Source organism: Rhinatrema bivittatum, chromosome 8 (assembly GCF_901001135.1).
Source record: "Rhinatrema bivittatum chromosome 8, aRhiBiv1.1, whole genome shotgun sequence".
Taxonomy (NCBI): domain Eukaryota; kingdom Metazoa; phylum Chordata; class Amphibia; order Gymnophiona; family Rhinatrematidae; genus Rhinatrema; species Rhinatrema bivittatum.
In genome coordinates, this window is record NC_042622.1 from 74,295,205 (window position 1) to 74,311,566 (window position 16,362).

General features: G+C 40.8%; 1 protein-coding gene across 7 annotated transcripts in view; it reads left to right on the forward strand.

The window, feature by feature from the left end:
* Nucleotides 1–16,362, forward strand: part of NDRG3 (NDRG family member 3) — a 219,394-nt gene that overhangs the window by 7,659 nt on the left and 195,373 nt on the right. The gene's annotated exons all lie outside the window — the stretch shown is intronic.

Here is a 16,362-nt window from a genome sequence, read left to right on the forward strand (position 1 = left end):
TATTTACCTGCACATTTTCTGATCTAATGAAAATGGGGGAATTTCTTGCCCACACCAATAGGGCCCACATTACTTTCATTGCTAAACCTGGCAAAGAAGCACAGTCCCTGGCTTCCTATAGACCAATTTCTCTGCTCAATGCTGATCAAAAACTAATGGCAAAAATCTTGGCGGACAAGCTAGCGGATGTGATACCATCCTTGATTGGACCGAATCAAGTGGGGTTTGTCCGTAAACGATATGTGTTGACTAATATCCGAAAGATATTGGCGGCTATGGAAATGAGTCAACAGATGAGTAGCCCATATCTCTTGATTAGCTTTGATGCAGAGAAAGCTTTTGATAGAGTGGAGTGGAGGTATTTATTTTGCATACTGCAGAAAATGGGTTTTGATGGTCTGTTCTATGATGCCGTACAACTATTATATAAGGATCCTACTGCTATTCATTTATTTATTTATTTACATGCTTTTAATATACCGACGTTCAGGACAGCAGTCTTATCACACCGGTTTACATTGAAACTGAAACCTGGGAAAGTTACAAATAACTAGTCGAATAATCAAGATAATCAAAATAAGTTATAGATAACTGGTGGAGAGAACAAAAACGGGAAAAAAAACTTAAGTAAACCTAGAGACAAAACCTAGAGAAAAAGGAGTTTTTTCGGGGAGAGGGGGCTATCAGGGTAGAGGCTCTACGCAGGGATGGTGGGATAACTAAGAAGGGGGGAAAGGATAAGCATAGGAGGACAAGGAGTGATAGGGATTTTTTACATCGACTATAAGTCAGAATGGTGGCCTAAATAGATTGATGGAAGCATGTTACTGAACCGGTGACAGTCAACGGACGATTTTATTGCCGCCTCGGATTAAGAAAAGGCTTGTTTGAAAAGCCAAGTCTTAAAGTTCTTCCTGAATGTAAGCGGGCATTGTTCTTGACGTAGTTCAGTGGGTAATGAGTTCCAATGATACGGTCCCGCAGTGGAGAAGGCGCGTTTCCTTATGGAGGAATGGAGCGTTGACTTGGAGAGTACCTTTGTAGATCTCTCTGGTAGGTCTAATGGAGGAGCGTAGGTGGAGTGGGATTTTTAGCTGGAGTGAGGACTGATTGTGGATGGTCTTGTGGATGATGGTCAAGGATTTATAAAGGATTCTGAAGTTGATGGGGCGCCAATGTAAATTTTTGAGAATGGGAATGATATGTTCTCTTCGACTAGAATTGGTTAGCATCCTTGCGGCTGCATTCTGGAGCATCTGCACAGGTTTGATTGAAGTTGCGGGGAGGCCAAGGAGTAGAGAGTTGCAGTAGTCAGTTTTTGAGACTAGGGTGGCTTGTAGGACTGAATGGAAATCGTGGAAGTGTAGAAGAGGTCTTAGCCTTTTCAGGATTTGTAATTTATGGAAGCATTCCTTTGTAGTATTGTTAATGAATTTCATAAAGTTCAGTCGATTGTCTAGTATGTGCCAAGATCTCTCACTTGGGATGAAGAGACTGAGGCTGTATTGAGATTGTTGTGGTGGGAGGTATGGTCGTTGGGGAGATGAGTAGGAGTTCAGTTTTGTTGGTGTTTAGGACTAGATTGAGGCTAGAGAGGAGCAGGTTGATAGAGTGTAGGCAGCTGTTCCAGAATTTAAGGGTTTTTGAGATGGAATCTGTTATGGGGATCAATATCTGAACATCGTCAGCATAAATGAAGTGAGTTAGGTTCAGATTTGTGAGGAACTGGCAGAGGAGTAGCAGATATATGTTAAAGAGGGTGGGAGAGAGTAATGATCCTTGTGGTACTCCATGAGAAGAACTGAAAGGATGGGATTCTTTGTTGCTTATTTTGACCTTGTAGCTCCTATTGCTCAGGAAGGACTTAAACCAGTTTAGGACTGTACCCGAGATGCCAATGTCTGCAAGGCGGTTTTAAGAAAGTGGAATGATTGACCATATCAAATGCAGCTGAAATATCCAGTAGTGCTAGAAGGTATGATTGACCTTTGTCTAAGCCCATGAGGATATTCTCTGTGAGTGAGATTAGGAGGGATTCTGTGTTTAAGGATTTCCGGAATCCGTACTGAGCCGGGTAGAGAATCCTCTGATTATCCAGATAGTCAGAGAGTTGGGCGTTGACCAGTTTCTCCATTAGTTTGGCGATAAAAGGAAGGTTAGTTATAGGGCGGAAGTTAGCTGGGTCTACTGGGTCCAGGTTTGGTTTCTTAAGAAGTGGTTTAAGAGAGGTGATTTTCAGAGGGTCAGGTACTGATCCTTGTGTTAGGGAGCAGTTTATAATTTCTGCTAGCGGTTTGGAGATCGTGCTTGGGATGGTGAGAAGGAGTTTAGTAGGGATGTGATCTGAGGGGTGTAGGAGGGTTTCGTTTTCTTAAGGATAGATGCAATTTCTTTTAGCCAACAAATCGCACTCAGAGGTATTTTCGATTTCTCAAGGTACTCTGCAAGGCTGCCCATTATCACCTTTATTTCTCTTGCAACTTGAGCCTCTGTTGTTATCTATCTTAAATTCTCCCAGGATTAGAGGCATCAAGATGCAGTCAAAGGTGTTTAAATATGTGGCCTTTGCCGATGATATTATGCTATTTTTGACTAATCCGCACGGTTCACTCCCGTCCCTTATGCAACTATTTTTGGAATTTGGTCATTTTTGCGGGCCTGCGGCTTAATTATACCAAGTTGGAGGCTTTAGTGTTTCCTGACACTCTCCGAGAACGTTGGCCGGGAACCTTTCCGCTGAAATGGGCGGAGGGATCCTTTCGATATTTGGGGGTTATTATCCCACATTCTCCAATTAATTTATATACTTCTAATGTGGATCCGCTCCTTAAGAATACCCTAGAAAAGCTCCGTATGTGGAGGAATTTACCTCTTTCTTTAGGGGGTAGGATTAACTTATTTAAAATGATATTGCTACCTAAGTGGCTCTATCTGCTTCAAAACATACCATTATCGCTACGTCGTACTGATCTCTGTTCTCTGGACAGGGAGCTCCATAAGTTCTTTTGGAGAGGAGGTAAACCCAGGATACCATTAGAAGGGCTACGGGAGCGTTGGGGAGACGGTGGCTTGGGTGTACCCAATTTAAAGCTATATAATTTGGCGGGGAACCTCCGGCTTGTACGAGATTGGTTGCTGAACCACTCTGATTAAGTCCACAATTTGGCCGAACAGGCCGTGGTGGCCTCTTGGGCACTGCCCTATGTTTTCCAGGCTCCCTCTGCCTCCATTCCCCCTCAATAAAACCTTTACGTCTAGCCTGGAGGTCGCCGACTGAGATATTGAAGATACCTCGTTCCTGTGCATACTTATTACCTATTCAGGGGAATGCTGACTTCAGCCCGGGATCCCACACGGCTGGGTTCAGACAATGGAGGGCCAAAGGCAATTACCTACTTGGGGCATTTACTTAATATGGCAGGGCAATTGTTGCCTTTTCCCGACTCCGCACTACGTATCAGTTGGGCCCTGAACAAGTCTTCTGTTATCTCCAGATCCAGCACTACTTTCAGGCCTTACCCTCAGATACACGAGCCCACTCTCTAGACCAGGTACTGGGCTTTGACAAGCAGCACCCACTGTTCTATCTTTCCCAGTATTTTAAATCATGTGAAGCCAGATATGCCACCTTCAACCCTCACTCGGCAAACTTCGAGTGGACCCCTTCCTCACTGTCTTTCCTGTTCATATTCCAAGGGGGATCCCCCGGCCCTCTTGATGATTTTACATTTCCTATATGGCTCTTTTTTTTTGAAAGGTTTGGGACCCCTGCTTTAGAAGATGACCCTAACAGGTTATTGTCCAATTTGAACACCTGTCTAGCAGAAATTTTATCAATGATATCCAAAAACAAATTATAGCTGAATGGGTCAAAATGGAAGTTCTTTGGGTTGAAATCACTCCTTTATTCACCCTTACCTTTCTCTTTAATAAATATGCCATTAACCAGTGCTGGAAAAATCGTAGGTGGCATAGCACCTGGCTTCCTAAAATTTGGTATCTGGTGTCCAAAATTGAGAGCTCCTCTCCCCCTAAGCAAAACAAAACCTAAACTAACCAAATAGGCAAAGCAAAATAAGAAAAAGTTAAACTAACAAAAGGAGAAAAATGAAGGAAACATTTTTTTCCCTCGCTTCTAAAATGTTTTAATGGGATCCTAAATTTTCAAAATATATTTTCCCTCCATTTTGTCTATTTTGCATACTAACATGTTTTAGTAAATAGGTCCTAAACCTTTAATTTATATTGTTGTGCGTGCTAGTAAACACTGAATACCAACAGCTAGTAAGAAAAAAAAATCTGTAGAGGTCCATATTCAATAATGTAGTCGCACTGTTGATATAATTGGCTATTGAGTCATTCCATAACAAGTGGTCTATGCTTATCTTCCAAATTAAACAACATTTTGTATGGATGTTCTCTAGGGTCTCGAACAAAATTGTATTAAATTTTTCATCTAGATCTCTCCATTGATTGGAGAGCTAGAGGCGGTTGAATGGAGGTCACCTCTGAGTACCATGCTCTGCGCAATCTAAAATGGCCTCTTTGTCCAGATGCTGCAGCCTGAAATTGTGGATTAGTACAACCCCTGGTGGTAAGTCCCAGTGTAAAGTTTGGAACATAACATAAGCTTGCTTCCCTTATTATGGGCTAGTAAATTATGTGGAAAATTTTTACAAAAGAAATGTCCTACTTTGACTCCTCATTGCTCCTGACATATACATTGATTCATGCCCTGACTGGACCATTAGTCATGGCCCATGGCATATAAGTATAAGATTGGTACTACGAGGCTTTACAGGCGACTGGAAGCAAAGATTTAATTTACATAAAGACACAATGTCACTTTTTAATGCAAATTTTTGCCAATTTTCAGGTGCAAATTTATTTAGACATTTTATATACTGTTGTTCCATGAATAGATCGCAATGGTTTACAAAGTGACATTAATAGTTATTACTCAACAAATTGCGTAGTTTTTAAAAAAAATTTTATGTCATTTGAAAGAGCAACTTTTTTTTCTACAAAAGTCATCCTCTTTCATTTTGGACCCGATGTTGCTTTGGTCAGAATTAAGGCTCCAAAGATGGGCATCATTTGCATGCGTGGGCGTGCTATGTTAAAAAGAAGCAACTTTGGTACCCTACTGTAATATGCAAATGAGCTAGAGATGTGAAATTTTACAGTGCGGTGAAGCTTGTTGTGCTTATAGCTTATGACACACATCTTGCTTCGACATACTCTTATAAATGACCCCCCGAGAGATCACATGGTGCAGTGAAGGGAACAGGATGTGATATTCCCTTCTTGGCTCTCTTTTTGTCTGAATCCACCCCCATTGCCACGAAATAACAGTAAAATCTGCTTTTAGGAGCGTAGACCTCCAAACTTATTGCATTCGAAAGGCATTTTGGAAGCTATGTCCACGAGAACAGCGAAAAAAGAGAGAGAGAAAGATAAACCCAAGACACCCGAATCTAATATGATGGAAGAGGCTGTGATTCCGGAACTCTTACCAGCTCAGATGGTAGTGATCGCAGAAATGAAGTCTGCTGTAGTGACTGCTTTAGAACCTGGAGAATTTTTGACAAGCTGAAGGAAGTTTTGGTAACTATGAATGGATTTGAGAGGCATTTCGTAAACATGAGGCAGAGAGTTTCAGATACCCAAGATGGCCTTCTCTCAGCATGGTTAGAGATCTCCTCCCTACAGCGACTTTAAAGAAACAAGCAGAGAAGCTTGACGATCTGGAGAACAGATCTCACTAGGAAAATCTGATATTTATTGGACTTCCTGAATCACTGGAAGAGCAAGATTTGCAGCCCTTTCTGGAGTTCTGGATCCTCGCCAAGTTGAGTCTATCCGAGAAGAACAATAAATTAAGGATTGTGCGTGCACATCGACTAGGTCCTAAGAGACTTAACTCTGATAAATCAAGAGTTGTTATAGCTAAAGTGCTTAATTTTGCTCATAAGACTTAGATATTACAAGCATTCCGATCTGGAAAGCAGTTATGTTACAACAATAAAAAGGTCTTGCTCTTTATTTATTTATTTAACAACTTTTAATATACCGACGTTCGTATGGCACATCACGCCGGTTTACAAGTAACTCAATTAAAGGAAGAATTACAATGAACAGGGGGCGGGGGATGGGAGCAGGCCAGAAAGAGGGGAGGGCTAAGGGAGACAGGAGAGGAGAGGGAAAGATAGGTAGCGAGAAATAGAGAATAAAGAACAACCATAAAAATAAAAGGAACTTATTTACAGAAGGATCTATTTACAATAGTTACAACTAAAGTAAAATTGTTTACCTCAGTTTATCTGAAAGATTTTGTAAAATTGCAGAGCGATAAAATGAAGGGGCGGGAGGGGGATGGCAATGAGGTATTGCCTTAGGATAAGGGGAAGGGCGGGCGGGGTGGGAGGGAGGGAGACTAGGAGACTAGACGGGGGGGACAGGGTAGGTGTGTCTAGGTTTGGTTGGTTTCAGGATAGGCCTTTCTGAAAAGCCACGTTTTTATGCCGTTTTTGAAAGTGGCCAGGCAAGGTTCAAGGCGGAGGAAGGTGGGAAGAGTGTTCCAGAGTGTAGGGCCCGCTATGGTAAAGGCCCTTTCTCTCGTGGAAGTGAGATGAGCAATTTTAAGAGAGGGAGTATGTGGGGTACCTGCGTGGGAGGATCTGGTTGGACGGTTGGTTATACGGAAGTGCGGCGAATCCTTGAGCCAGGGGTTGGTTTTGTAGAGGAGATTGTGAAGGATGGTCAGGGTTTTATACTGTATACGGAAGGAGATGGGTAACCAGTGGAGGTCCTGAAGTATGGGGGTGATGTGGTCTCTTTTTCGGGTGTTCGTTAAGATTCTCGCCATGGCATTCTGTAGGATTTGTAGGGGTTTGATGGTCGACTCTGGAAGGCCAAGGAGGAGGGAATTGCAGTAGTCCACTTTGGAGAGGATAGTGGTCTGCAAGACTAGTCGGAAATCTTGTGTGTGGAGCAGTGGTTTAAGCTTTTTCATGATGTGGAGTTTGTAAAAGCCCCCCTTTAGAAGGGATTTAATATGAGCTTTGAAATCGAGGCGCTGGTCAAGTTCGATACCAAGGTCTCTAACAGTCGGTGATGAAGCGGGGGGTGAGGATATGTTATTGGGGAGTGAGAGTTCAGGTTGATTAGATATTATGAGTATCTCAGTTTTCGAAGCATTCAGGGCAAGGTGGAGGTTGGATAGAAGTGAATTGATGGATGTAAGATAGGAGTCCCAGAGTTGGAGGGTTTCTTTTAGTGTATTTTGGATGGGGATGAGGATTTGAACGTCGTCGGCATATAGGAAAAAGTTCAATCCTAGGTCGGAGAGCAGGTGGCACAGGGGCAGTATATAAATATTGAAGAGGGTAGAAGAGAGTGAGGACCCCTGGGGAACTCCTTGTGTGAGAGAAATGCGAGAGGATTCAGCTTTGTCAATTTTTACTATGTATTCTCTGTGGGAGAGGTATGAGGAGAACCAAGATAGAGCAGTGCCTACGATACCTATTTCTGCTAGAAGGGAAAGTAGGATTTGATGATTGACTGTGTCGAAGGCAGCTGAGATATCAAGGATGGCGAGGAGAAAAGATGTCCCTTGGCCCATACCTATGAGGATGGTGTTGGTGATTGCTAGCAGAAGATTTTCTGTATTACGCTCCTTACGGAATCCAAATTGGGATGGATGTAAGATGTGATGGTCCTCTAGGAAGTCAGCAACTTGGGAATTGACTACCTTCTCGAGTACTTTGGCAATAAGAGGCAGGTTGGAAATAGGACGATAGTTTGCTGGGTCAGAGGGGTTGAGGGAGGGTTTTTTGAGGAGGGGTTTGACGACAGCTAATTTGAGTGGGTCTGGGACTTTGCCAGATGATAACGCTGAAAATTCCACTGAATAATGTCGAGCATTTACTCCTTTTGTGCGCCAAACTTTACGGTTTGGGCATCCGTACCGCACTGATTTCCCAGCGAAATTAAGGGCAAGCAAGTCAGAGGGCGTATGGTTGCTCTCCAAATTATCTGAGGAGCAAGAGTTTGTTTCTGAAAAATCAGCTGCGATAACAGTGGGTCAACGGTTTATCTTAGATGCTGTGTGAGTCAAGATAGCTCTGCATTGCCATTAAAAGGCCTCATCAGTCATTTGAATCTGAGGCAGAAGCAGGAAGCATGGCGACGGCGGAAAATGTTTTTTGTTTGACTTTGGAGCGTTATTACTGTGGTTTTGATTTGCGATTAAACTTAATTGATATAGATTTTTGCTATATTTCCCATTCTAGTGTTAGAACATTAGCAGACTAGGTTTGTTGCGTCAGCTGGTTTCTTTAAGCTGGATCGTGACTGATTGGGGTGAAGGAGGGGGATGAGTCTTATGCTCAGAAAGTGGTCTCATATGGGGTTAGTATTGAACTGTGGAAGGGAGGGAGGGGGACTTTGTGATGTAGTTCGTTTTGAGTCAAATATTTGTTTTGCCTCACACGCACAGGGGCGGATTGGCCTATCGGGGAATCGGGCATTCCCCGGTGGGCCAGTCGCTCCAGTCACGTGGTCTGCCGTACGTGGCCATGACGGAGCTGCACTCGGCAGACCATGTGATGTGTCCTGGGCGGCGAATCCCCAGGCCGGTCTTTCTCGGGAATCCGCCGCTGCACACGCACTATAGGAACAATTTGTAGAGCAAAGCTTAGTTTGTAGGGTGGGGACATGCTGGGAGGGTCTCTAGCATTTTTCGACAGATTAAATATCTTTTGGGGGAAATTTGGTTAAATGCAGCGAAAAGGTGTCAAACTCATTTCCTGGAATGTCTGTGGGATAAATTCGGTAGTTAAGCAAGCTAAAATCCTTACTTCATTGAAAAATAAATCTACAGGTTTTGCTTTTTTACAGGAAACACATTTGAGTGACTCGAAACACGTTAAGTTTAAAAAGGGATTGGGTAGGAGCAGTTCATTTTGTGTCTGCCTTGTCAAGATCTGCTGGGGTAGCGATTTTAATACATAAGAGTATCTATTACCATTCAGAAAGAGATAAAAGATAGTTAATTCTTATGGCTGTTTTTGATAATAAACCATTAGTTCTGTATAATATTTACGCTCCTAATAATTATGGTCATACGTTTTTTTGTAGTCTTTATAATCATTTACTTCCATATGTTGACAATGGTTTGGTATTGGGCAGGGATTTCAATATAGTCAAGAGACCCGATTTTTTGATAGGTCTCATCCGGTCAAGGGAGACAAAAGTTCAATGGGCAGAGGTATTGCTTTTTTGGAAGATACTTTACATTTGGTAGATGCTTGGACGGTGCTTCATCCTTTTGAAAAAGATTTCACACACTTATCTAGAGCCCACGCCACCTATTCTAGGTTGGACTACATTCTTGTTGGTCAAGATCTTTTTTTCTAGGACTATTAACACTGGTATTGATGAAATTCTGATTTCAGATCATGTCTCGGTCTGGATTCATATTTCCTTCCATTTTGAATTTCAACTGATTAAGAGTTGGCATATTCCTTATTTAACGATGGCTCTCTAATTCCAAGAATATCTGAGACATAAATGGAAAGAATGAGACCCACAATGGAGTTCACACAGATGACCCAATACTGTTTTGGTACATTGCAAAGGCAGTCTTTAAGGGGTGACATTTATTTCATATGTTGTCCATAGGAAGAGGGCTCTTGATAAGAGGTTGTTGAAATTGGGATCTCAGCTTCAGAAAGCCAAACATATTTTGTTAAAATCAAATACCACTGTTGACAAAATTATTTAGCTATACAGGTAACGTTAAATTCCTTAATACATCAACTTATTACAAAGAGGATATTATTTTAAGCTTTATCATTTTAGTAATAAAGCAGAGAAACATATGACCAATTTGATCAAGACTAATAGGGGATCTAAATATGTCTCGGCTATGAAGACAGAGAATGGATGCCTGACTAATTCTAACCAAGAATATCCTTCATTGCTTTAAGAAGTTTTGTGCCAAACTTTATTCTTCCAAAAGCTGGGGTCTGGAAAAATGTAAGATTCCCAAATTCACAGATGACCAATTGTCGTGGTTAAATAGAGCAGTTACTAATGAGGAGATTGCAGTGGGCATTCGTCAAGATAAGTGTTTAAGGCTCTTGGCCCAGACAGATATAGCATGGAATTTTTTTTAAGATTCTTTTTTGTCCTCTTAGTCCCATTGAGTTTGGTCTTTAATGTCTTGATAGATAAAGGTGAATATCCAGTACATGTCAGTTTAGCACAATGATACCAAAATCTGGGAAGGAGCCTCTTTCTCCATCCTCATACAGACCAATCTCCCTTTTAAATTTTGATCAGAAGCTATTCTCTAAACTATTGGCAGACTTCTTAGCGATGCTTCTCCCCAAGATTATCTGTCTGGGTCAGGTGGGGTTTGTCCATAGATGTTACGCTTTAACCAACTTGAGGTTCATGTTGGTGGCCATGGAACTCTGTCAGCGGTCTAAAGAGCCTTTTCTGGTGGTCAGTTTTGATGCCGAAAAGGCTTTTGAGAGGTCAGAATGGGGTTATTTATTGTTTTCTGTTAGACCATATGGGGTTGGGGGTCCTTTTTTACAATGCAGTAATTGTGGCAAATGGTATGCATTCGGAAGTATTTCAGATTACTCGGGGAACTAGACAGGGATGACCACTTTCCCCTCTTATTCTTCTTATCATTGGAACCCCTATTGGCTTTTATTCTGAATTCAGAGATAGTAAAAGGGAAGTTACTAGAAACACAGGTGTTTATGTGGCTTTAGCAGATGACATTTTGATTTTTTTTTTAACTGACCTGATTAAGTCCCTCTGTTCTGTTGGAAATATTTGGAGAATTTGGAGTTTTTTCTAGCCTATGACTGAATGCAGATAAGTCTGAAGTGTTGGCATATCCAGACACATTACAAGGAGCCTGGAGGGACCAATTTTCGTTGAGATGGGCTGATAAAACTTTTAGATATCTTGGTTTACAAATCTCTTTGGATTTGTTGGTCCTTTTATGATTTGAATATCTCCAAATAGGTGGCAATCTCCAGAGATAAGCTGCAAGCTTGGCGGGATTTACCAATGAAGTTGAAGTTAAGAGATAAGATTCATGGATACTCTATTACTGGAATTCATTTGGTGGGGAGAGACAGAAAGCTTTGGTGTCCCCTTTAGACTTGTGATATCTTACATGCACAGTTTTAATCAGTTTCCAAAACTTTATTTGCATAGTATCTTGATCACCCCATTAAGATGAGCATGGATTTGGTTATCAAAGTTCTTAGGAACACCAGTACATTGCTTTCCTCTTTTGCCGATACAGGGGAACTTATAGTTCTCACCCAGAATGGATTCTGTTGGGTTTCGTTCATTCATGAGTAGAGGTATTACTTAATTGCCTCATGTATTGGATGAGGAAGGCCAGATGATATCCTTTGGGGGTTTGAAGGTTAGTTTTGGGCTGGGTGATAGTCACTACTTTCCTTATTTACAATTAAGTCATTACATTGGGTTGCTACCTAGGGCAGATTTACATTCCTCCATTATTGATCTTTATGACTTTTTTCTTTTTGAAGATGTTAAATGTTTGTCACTGTCTAAAATTCACAAAGCTCTAATGAAACTTACTGAGGTCAATACTTATCAAATATCAGCTGATAGATGGAATCGGGAAGGGGTTTTTAATATTCAACCACAGATTCTGCAATCCAGCTTTTAAACATTTATCAGAAGTGTCAGTAAATATGTATTTTTGGGAAATGCAATATGAATTTCTCAGACGAGCTTATGTATCCCAACAGTTGGCTTTTAGGCCCATTTTCATCTCACACTGAGATTTGTGAAAAATGCAATCAACATATTGGTAATTTATCTCGTGCTTTCTGGTCATGCCCGCCTATTAAACGTTTTGGGGGCAAGCTTGTGGCTTATCTGAAGGACCTACTAGAGATGCACTTTCCTGTGAATCCGATCTTGCTTTTCGATAGTCTCCCAACGTTGGTCGTTAGAAGACCAGGTAATTGTTTGCTGGTTAAAAATTTATTTTGATGCATTGGAGAGGATCCAATGTACCTTCTTTTTGGCATTGGAGGAATCTATTAAATAAAATGATGCAGATGGAAATATGTTATCCTGTAATTTATTCAAAAGTCAGAGAATATTTATGTCCATCTGGGAGAAATACATTCAAATTTTGTCCCATCAAGCTTATAGTCTTATTTTAAATGACTAGATCTCTTTATTTCATGGGCTCTGTTACTAGCAATGGTTCTGTGCTATATTCTAAGTGATAGCTTCTCCCTGTTGGGATTATTTGGTTTATTGTACTACTGGGGGCTGAATAGTTTGATTCCGTTCAATTTCTGTTCCTTTGGGGGAGGGGGGTTTGGGGTGGAAAGAACATTCAATGCTATTCATCAATGGAATGCACTATTTCTTTTATTCCTCCTCTTTAATTATATATCTTAGTACATTGTATTTATATTAAAAATGTACAAAATCATCTGTATTACTTGGTGTACTTCAGAGTTCAAAGTACACCAAGTGTTGTATGATCTCATTTTATTTAATAAAAGATTTAAACATAAATGATCCCTCAAAATGGACATTTTATTGTGCTGTTATTTACTGCATGCAAGCCTGAACATACAAAATTATCACCTTCACAAGGAAATATGATAATGTCATGTTAGCAGTATATTGTGGCAGAGATTTTAGGAATGTGCCCTTGCCTGTGACACTATTGTGCTCTTTGTGGTATCAAATTTTTCTTTCCTCTAAAGGAGGACATTGAAGCAATTAGACCTGTTCAGGATGAGAGGTTTAGTAAAGGTCATACAGTTAAGAACATAAGAAATTGCCATGCTGGGTCAGACCAAGGGTCCATCAAGCCCAGCATCCTGTTTCCAACAGAGGCCAAACCAGGCCACAAGAACTTGGCAATTATCCAAACACTAAGATGCAATTAATAGCAGTGGCTATTCCCTAAGTAAACTTGATTAATAGCCATTAATGGACTTCTCCTCCAAGAACTTATCCAAACCTTTTTTTAACCCAGCTACACTAACTGCACTAACCACATCCTCTGGCAACAAATTCCAGAGCTTTATTGTGCATTGAGTGAAAAAGAATTTTCTCCGATTAGTCTTAAATGTGCTACTTGCTAACTTCATGGAATGCCCCCTAGTCCTTCTATTATCCGAAAGTATAAATAACAGATTCACATCTACTCGTTCACGATATTTTAAAGACCTCTATCATATCCCCCTCAGCCGTCTCCTCTCAAAGCTGAACAGCCCTAACCTCTTCAGCCTTTCTTCATAGGGGACCTGTTCCATTCCCTTTATCATTTTGGTTGCCCTTCTCTGTACCTTCTCCATCGCAACTATATCTTTTTTGAGTTGCTGGCACAAGGGAAAATCATCAATTCAAGCCCATTGATGCAACTAAAATTTGCAATAGCAAAATTTTGAATGTCGTAACCTCATTCATTGCAAGTGTTCTAGAACATGAACGTGACTATTTTCTTGCCCTTCAAGTAACCACTTTTCAACCTGGTCAGTATTTAACTTGCATCTATGATAATTCCTGGTGGATTGGCTATATATGTGAAGTCTCAATTGAGGAATGTAATGTCTTGGTCAATTTCTTGCACCCCCAAGGTCCTGCCAGATCATTTTACTGGCTACTCTGTAGAGACACCTGTTGGTTTCCAGAAGAGCACATTATTGCTACCCTTCATGCACTCATAATAACTTCATCTGGCAGGTAGTATATTTATTCACAAGCCACTTTGTCACGCATTGATGGGATATTTAAAAGCATGTGCAAGGCAGGAAAAAAGACGTTAAGTGGATTTTAATGAAATCTGCAGTTTAAGCAACTCTCATATGTAGTGTCTTGCCTTTTCTTTATTTATTTTATTTAAGTTTTTTTATATACCAACATTCAAGACGGTAGTCCCATCATGCTGGTTCACAAGAAACAGGGGTGCAAATTATAATAAACTTAACAACGTGAACAATAGTGCAGAAAAAGCAGTTACATGTAACAAGGAAATGTAGAACTTGGAGTAAGAAGGAAAATGGAGATCAGATAATTACATATAATAACATAGTAAGGGTGGCTATAAATGATATTGCTGGCGATGTGTGTTGATAGTTGGGAGTTAAATAATGTTGGAGTTAGGAAAGGCCTGCGTAAACAGCCAGGTCTTAAGTCTTTTCTTGAAGGTTGAGATGCTGGGTTCCATTCTAAGATCTGGGGGGATGGAGTTCCATAAGGTAGGACCGGCTGTGGAGAAGGCCCGATCTCTTAGCGTAATGTGTCTGGTAGTTTTGGCTGGAGGTACTTGAAGTGATCCTTTGTAAGCATCTCTTGTCGGTCTTGTTGAGTTGTGTACTCGGAGGGGGATATGAAGATCAATTGGGGCTAGTTGATGGATGTTTTTGAATATGGTGAGAATGGCCTTGTAGATTATTCTGAAGTGGATGGGCAACCAGTGAAGGCCCATCAAGATAGGGGTTATATGTTCTCTTCTCCTGGTGTTAGTGAGTATACGGGCGGAGGCATTTTGGACCATTTGTAGTGGTTTGGTGTATGATGAGGGGAGACCAAGCAAGATGGTGTTACAATAGTCCAGCTTAGCAAAGATGATTGATTGTAGAATCATTCTAAAGTCATGTGTATGGAACAAAGGTCTTATTCTTTTCAGCACTTGGAGTTTATAAAAGCAGTCTCTGGTGGTTTTGTTGATGGTAGCTTTCAGGTTCAGGTGATTGTCAATTAGAACTCCTAGGTCTCTCACTTGTGTAGTATTTGGAATGGCTGGATGAGTGGGTGTGAAGGAACTGTTTTCTGGTGTGATGAGTAGAAGTTCCGTTTTTGATGAATTTAGTACCAGGTTGAGGCTTGTGAGAAGCTGTTTGATATTTTGGAGGCATGTTTCCCAGTGAGACAGTGTTTTCGCGAGAGACTCCTTGATGGGGATCAGGACCTGAATATCATCAGCGTAGAGGAAATGTTTGAGATTGAGGTCAGTGAGAAGTTGACATAAGGGTAACAGATAAATATTAAACAAGGTAGGAGACAAGGATGAACCCTGAGGGACTCCTACTGACGCGGGGTAAAGTGAGGATTCTTTGTTATGAATCTTAACCTTGTATCCTCTGTTGCTGAGGAAGGTTCTGAACCATGCGAGGGCAGTGCCTGAGATACCTATGGCTGTTAGTTGGTTCTTGTTTCATGCTTTAAATAAAAGCTTGGAAACCTGTGGCTGGTACCTTGTTTGGCTGACTGGAGTGGCCCATAGGCGATGGGGTTATCAGTTTTGCTGAATTGGCAGTGGCTCAGCCACCACTGAACAATACAAGGTAACCAATCAGCATACAAAATTTTGCACTGACTTTGATTAATTTATGAAAATATGACTAAACAAATGTGTCAAAAGCTAAAAGTGTGGTAAGCACAGTAAACTGAACTGCATTGTAAAATTTCACATCTCTAGTTCATTTGCATGTTTTACAGTTGGGTGTCAAAGATGGCTCTTTTTAACACAATGTATTAATGCATGCAAATGATCCTTGTCTTTGGGACTGTAATTCTGACTAAAGCAAGGCTGGATCCAAGATGAAACAGGATGAATTTGTAGCAAAAAAGGTGCTCTTTCAAATGACATTAGAAACTACACAGATATTTGCATCCAAAAAAATGGTGAAAATTTGCATAAAAAGGTGACATGTCTTTGTATAACAATATCTTTGCTTCCAGTTGGCTGCAAAGCCCCCTAGTGAAAATCCTAGATGTACATCAAGTTCCAGGAGTACTGAACCAGTTATGGCCTCAATCGAAGCCATACATCAGGAGCAATGAGAAGTCAAAGCAGGCCTTACATTTCTTTTGTAAAATTTTTCATGTACTTTGCTGGCCTACAAAAAGGGTAGCAAGCTCATGTTAGGTTCCAAACTTTGTATAGGAACTTAGCAACAGAGGCCTTATCTTCCCTAAGTGCCCCTTTAACCCTTCGATCATCTAACAGTCCAACCGACTACCTCGCAGACTTTCTGCTTTGGATATATCTTTAAAAGTTTTTATTATTAGTTTTTGCCTCTACGTCCAACTTTTTTTCAAATTCTCTCTGAGCCTGTCTTATCAATGTCTTACATTTAATTTGCTAATGATTATACTTTATCCTATTTTCTTCTGTTGGATCCTTCTTCCAATTTTAGAGAGAAGATCTTTTGGCTAAAATAGCCTCTTTCACCTCACTTTTTAGCCATTCCGGTAATCATTTGACTGTCCTTCCACCTTTCCTAATGCGTGGAATACATTTGGACTGTGCTTCTAAGATGG